Source organism: Tasmannia lanceolata, unplaced genomic scaffold (genome assembly GCF_043159265.1).
Source record: "Tasmannia lanceolata isolate RefF3 unplaced genomic scaffold, GAP_Taslan_0.1 ptg000018l, whole genome shotgun sequence".
NCBI classification, from domain to species: domain Eukaryota; kingdom Viridiplantae; phylum Streptophyta; class Magnoliopsida; order Canellales; family Winteraceae; genus Tasmannia; species Tasmannia lanceolata.
The window spans coordinates 48909138-48915764 of NW_027518695.1; the positions used below are offsets into that span (position 1 = coordinate 48909138).

Sequence of the window (6627 nt, forward strand, 5' to 3'; positions counted from 1 at the left end):
GGTAGACAACTGCTGAAACTGAGAGGCCATGGATCGCTCAATGGCCTCCTGCATGTGAGCCAAATCCTGGCGAGTGCAGAACTGAGATGTATCTCCTGAAGGCTGAGGTGCCGGTGCAGGCTGGTCCTCGGCTTCATAGCCTCCTCCATCGTGAACATCGATGTCAATCGCTGCTTCATTAAGAGCCATGCGATTAAATGTCGGAACATCAAACGGGGCAGTAGGAGTCATGGTCATCTCTCCATCCAAGGTGATGCCGAAGTGCCGGAAGACACGGGTGAGAATCATGCCATATGGCAAGGAAGATCGGTAGCGTTCAGGGGTCTGAAACATGAAGCGAAACATGATATATGGCAGACAAAGCTGGCGGCCCTCTAGGATGCTGTAGATAATATATGCCTCTAAGGGTCTTACGGCTTCACGCATCCCACCACGAGGTATGAAGATGTAGTACATGAAGTTATGGAGCACGCGCGCAACCGGAATGAGGTTGGCAGATTGTACGGGCATATTAGGGTGGTAGCGCCGTGTTATCCGCCCATAGACAGTGTCATGATCAATATCATCAAGTTCATGCGTCCCATCGTCCGGCCAAAAATAGTGTAAGAGGCCGTCATGGCTAATCCCAAATACTGTGGCAAAAGTCTGATAGGTGAGTTTGATGACAGTTTTCTTCACCTTAGATTCGATTTTGAAGAAGGAAGGGGAAATGGTGAGATTGGCATAGAAGAGACGCACCAATCGAGGGTAAACGGGTTCGTTAATGTGAAGGATGGGTGTCCAATGAAGGGCATCAAATTTGGCCTTTAAATCAAAATTTTCAAGGACAGGGGGATCAATGTACCTACCGGTGAGGACGCGCCTAGTGCCGACGTCGTCCCAGAGTTTCTTCGCCTTATCCCCAGTGAAATAGGACTTGGCCACAACCTCGGCAGCCACAGCCTTGGCCTTGGACTTCTTCCGTGAAGGCCCTTCTTCGTCGGGAACTTCTTCACGAACGTATTCGGGATCTTCAACTTGGGAGGAGCCTCCGATGTTGAGATTTTTGGTTTTAGGAGGCATGGTGACAGGAAATATGGATGGAGACAAAAGTGATATGTAAAGTAGAAGAGAAATAGCCCTAAAATGGAGGCCAAAAAGAGAAATAGAGAAGGGAAGAAAGAAAAAACGAAAAAGGGGTGAAATGCTAGGGTTTTAGGAAGAAGAGAGGGATTTGGAAGGGAGAAGCGGGTTTTGGAGGAAGATGTAGGGAGAAAATGACGGAACGAAAGAAAAAGTGGACTTACGGTTTCAAGAGAAGTGGTTTAGGTATAGGGAAAGAAGAGAAGAAAAGTGAAGTAAAAAAAAGGAACCGGGTCCAGGGTTATGAAGCTCCTGGGCCGATTCTCGGAGTTCCGAGAACAAAAGAAAAATTTTTTTTTCCATTGCCCGAATCTCGGAGTTCCGAGAATTACTCTCGGAACTCCGACAATTTCCGGTTTCTTGTATATGCTACTGGAACGAATCTCGGACTTCCGAGAAATGTTCTCGGAGCTCCGAGAATATACAGGTTTTTTTTTAGGCTACTGGAACGAATCTCGGAGTTCCGAGAAAATTTCTCAGAGCTCCGAGAATATACAGGTTTTTTTTTTCGCTACTGGAACGACTCTCGGAGTTCCGAGAAATTTTCTCGGAGCTCCGAGAATATACAGGTTTTTTTTTAGGCTACTGGTACGAATCTCGGAGTTCCGAGAAAATTTGTCGGAGCTCCGAGAATAGACGGTTGTTTTCACATTATACTGGACCGAATCTCGGAGTTCCGAGACGTTGTCTCGGAATTCCGAGAATCCTTGGAGGTTCCATTTTAGGATCTGCTAACCCATTTATTTTATATTTTTATTTTGTATGAATTGTCTTTTGCTACACAAACTATTGAAATTGTGGCCCATCAAATGGACGTTATGGATCATCCTATGGTGTGGGGTGGAAAGTCCATTTGGAAAGAAGAGGGTGGGTGTTGTAAGAAATTAAGTGTGCAATTTATGAACTACTTTGAGGAAGAATTTTTTTCTTCCCAACAGTTCAACCAACCAAACAAAACCGGAAAAGCACAAAAAACAGGGGTCCCATTGCCAACTATGACGATGAAAATATAAAGTAGAGAGAATAACCACAATTACAAATAAATCATATTTCCATCCAATAGAAATATAAATTCCCCCAAAACTTTATGAACAAATATTTGATGATTTTCAAAGACCTTTACCATATTTCGCAATGAACCCAATGCCACAAACACCATCACTTCACAGAACTTGATTTTTCATTACAAATACATAGTTGTCAGTATGCTGAGATACAAACAAACCCTCCCTCTGTGTCTCTACACCCTGCTTTCTGTCCTACACATATGCGCCCAACAAATAAATGTAGCCCATTTTACCCCATTTTGCTTACAAATACACAGAAAACTTCACTGGAAAGACCATCAATGTCCACCATGTTTACAACATCCATCAGAACTTGAAGAGAGGTTCTTCATTTTTCAGTCATATATCCCCCTTAAGGAAATCACCACAGTCCCCAAACTCTCCGCGCAAGAATCTTTCGCAGAGCTGCAGCCGATAAGCGGGAATGTCAGACTTGCTGAAAGTAAATGGATCATTTGCATACAGATGGTCGATCGCTTTAAGCACGAACAAACCACAGTCGAACCTGCATAACAACAGTTGTATTGAGCGAATCAAAATCATAGCCTAGAAAAATAAACATTTAAATATACTAATATACTGACCCATTGGCATGTTGTGGGAAATTTTCCAGCTGCGCATATTGAAAGTGGTCTATATCACAGCCCCTTTCCTTTAAGTACTCCTTCAACAACACAACCTGCAAGTGGTTAACATTGACAGGTTTAGGAAACAAAAGTGTTATACGTATAGATTTATAAGTAGGAAAACATTAAAGATGCTAACCCACTTACGGTCAATCCTGCTCTTTCCTGGAACTCTATTCCTTTACAGGAATTGCATTCGTGGAAGATTTTGTTGACCATATCGACAATGAGGAGAACCCAATGGTTGTCTTCACATAATGGTAATAGTACCATTTTTACTGCTTCGAGGTGGTGGTTTATAAGTCTACTGTGTAGAGCGTCCTTCGCTGTCCTCCACTTTTCTACCCTCTGGACCTCAGTGACTTCGGTCCCTACTGCAGTAAGAGTTCCCTATAAAAAAAGGAATTCAATGGGATACTACAGATAAAATCTTATGTAAACCTCAATGTGGGATGATAGAAATAACACTTACATGTACCACCGATGGAACGAAGACAATTCCCCCCATTGCAGGATCTGCTAACCCATCGTCGTTGGAGGACTGCACGTGCTTCCCATATATATCGACAATCTTCAAGGAAGAGAAGTAAATGTCAGATGTACATTATTCCCTACAGTAATGTAGAAATTAATGATAAAAAATGACACTTACAGTGCCAGTCAGGTATTGTCTGACATTCCATAGATGTTGTAGGTCTTCAGCTATTAGGTGTACATCATCCGTTTCCATGAGGATATCACTGCAAAATTGTATTAAATTATTAGTTAATAATTTTCAATTCTGATCAACTTAAATCATGGTATAATATAATTCACATCTACTTGCCTTTTATCATGCTTTAGAAGTCTCTCTATCAGAGCTGTTCTCCTTCCCTTACGCATCTTCCCGTCATCCCCTTTCTTCTTGGGCGGTGGTTTAGGTATGTTGGGGTCCTCCCCCTGTTTCTTCCCTTCCTTCTGCCTCCTCTTTCGGGTCTTCCCTGAATAGTAGGGGCTTTTTCTGGCTCTCCCAGGTTTCCTACTCCTTCCATCCATCTTCACACCCCTCACAATGCTCCCTAATTCGGAATCCACCATCTCATCCCTTACACCACTCACTTTCATCTCAACTTCAGTAGATGGTGCCTCTTCCTTGGTCACCTCCATTTCGAACAATCGTTGTAAAGGGTTAAGGATCACCCCGTCTGTGGTGCCGAATATTTCTTCATGTGACTTGGGGTTCTGAGCCGATACATCTATTAGGGTGGTGGCTGCATCCATGTCACATCCAAGGTCAGCTAAATCCGTCCAATCCTCGCACAGCTGCGAAGATAATCATGCACCTTGAGATGCATTTTCGCCCTTCCCCTCCACCTCAACCCCCTCCATTCTTCCCCCAGTCTCTTCATTTGTTCTCCGCATACGCTCCCATCCTTTTTTCAAATCCTCCTCTTTCTTTCTGACATCTTCCTCTCTTTTTCCAACATCTTCCTCTCTTTTTCTTATTTCTTCCCATGCTGCTCTAATCATCTGCCACTGTCTATCAATTACATCTCCCTCTCTCGCCAAAAATTTTATATGCTTCGACTCATCTTCACTACTTCCTTTCTCCATTTCACTTTCTACTCCCAAAACTATCCCTTCGGATTCCAACTGTTCCTTATCGACTTCTATTGTCTCATCAACATCCTAATGTTTAAACATGACAGTCAATGATCAAATTTAAAAAATCAATAAGTAAAATAAAATAACGTACGCAACATAGTCATGCTCGACTGCATTACCTCATCCTGTAGGTACTGTGACTTCTCTAACAGAGATACTTTCAATGTCACCACCACCTGAATTTTTGGAAAACATAGTCAGTTATCAAGATACTAGTATTGATATATACGTTAACAAATTTTTCATATCTCACCTCCGATTTCTTTATCTGCTTCTGCTCCACTAATCGATATGTCTTTGATTCGTTTGCTTTCCAGTCCCATTTAAGGACACGTGGACGAGCAGTTGGATTGGTGGGAATCCAAAATGTAGTATGCTCATATAACCATACCTGCATACATACGAAACACCATGTTAATCAAACTATAAACAGCACGGTTAGAATATTAAATGTCATGAGTCCAAATTACCTGAATTACCAACGAGCAGCCACCAAGGTACCTGCCACCCTTGCTGACTCTGTCTAGGTAATCTACGAGCCAGTCATACACTGCCATCGCCCAGTTATAGTTGCCAATGTTTCCTATGTCGTCGATGTAGGGCCAGAAGAGCTCGTCAGCTCGATGTGCGCTTTTTGGGAAAAGGACTGAGGCAAAAAGATGCAGGAGAACATATTTCACTGTCTTCTCTATCGAAACTTTATTGCGTTCTCTAACTAATGCTGTAATTTCATTCTCAATAACCGATGCCTTGACGTTGGCCTCTGGAAATGGCCAGCCAGGCACTTTAGGTTGCGGTTTTGTCCTGTCGAATGACAGAACCCTCACCACGTCCATTCGCTCTCCAGTAAGTGGCAGTCCTAATGCCAATGCCACATCTCTTAGAAGGAAGGGGACATTTATACTCCCTAACGTGAACGTGTTAGTGCCGGGAGTCCACTTATCGTGGATAGCTCTTATGAGAGGCTTGTGCATGATAATGTCCTCCATGCCAAACAGATGTCGGAAAGGAGTCTTTTCTATGGCATGAAAATGGACTGGCTTGAACTTTATCCTGTCCATTGCCGATTGGAAAGAAGCTGGAGAACATCGTGCTGGGACGTATGGAGCCTGCAAAACAAATTACATCGCCAAAATATATGTCGTAAATGAATTAACTTACTATCATTGATACAATTAACAACATACACACTTACATCTGTTCCTCTCTTCTTCACAGCTGCAGTTTTCGTCTCCTCCCCTTCTAAACTCCTTTCTGTCCTTCTTGGAGGCTTTGTTACTTTCACTCTATCACTTTTTCGCATCACCATCTTTCAAGGCTTTGAATGGCTCCTGACCGGATAAAAACTGTATAACAATGAACAACCAAATCAAAATCACCGAGATCAATTCATAACCCAAAAACTCAGTTATATTGACAATCATTAAAAATCTCGTCCTCATCATCTCTAAAATAAATTACCAAGAAAATCAATAAAATCCAACCCATAGCATAAACTCATATTCCCAATCAGTACTATTATGAAGAAAAGCTACCAAGCAAACCAACAATTATTACAATTCTCATACTTACCTGAAAATATGTATCATGTCTGTAACCTCTAAGGTCTGGCTTCTTAGATATGAAGCAAAGCAAAGAAGAAATAAAAGAGCTAACCAATAAGTGCAACCATCAGTGTTCTATATGAATTTTCTGAAAGCACAACAACAAGGACAAACCCCCAAAACAGATTAGGAGGTCTGTTAAAATTCTCATCCACATGGGCATCAGGCGAGTATTAGCTCACATGCATTTAAAAAAAAACTTATAGCATCAGACCTTTTGAGAAACAAAGCAGATAAGCACTAGGTATTGGAATTCAATGACCACCATTGGACCAATAATTTAATAAATGAAATCGAAGATAAAACAAGTGAACCATGACTACTTCAACAATGAACATGGGTCTCCACATGGTATTAAAGAAGGCCCATCAACTATAAACTGTGCCCTCTACATGGTATTGAAGAAGGTGTTTTTGAAAACCCATTTCTCCACTCCACATATTGTAAAAATAAAAGCCTAGCATAAACAAATAGCAGACGACCATTTGCATTGATTTGACTCCGTAGGTGGAAATGTGGTACCTGATATGTACATGAAATGAAATCGCATTTCTCCATCCCAAA

At 41.9% G+C, this 6627-nt stretch overlaps 1 long non-coding RNA gene across 1 annotated transcript; it reads right to left on the reverse strand.

Annotated features, from left to right (window-relative positions):
* Positions 1-5355: 5355 nt before the first annotated feature.
* LOC143849519 (uncharacterized) lies at positions 5356-6307 on the reverse strand. Its single transcript, XR_013235689.1, has 3 exons — positions 6032-6307; positions 5655-5805; positions 5356-5568 (listed from the first exon to the last, which is right to left on the reverse strand). It is a non-coding gene; the product is annotated as an uncharacterized LOC143849519 (long non-coding RNA).
* Between the last annotated feature and the right edge of the window lie 320 nt (positions 6308-6627).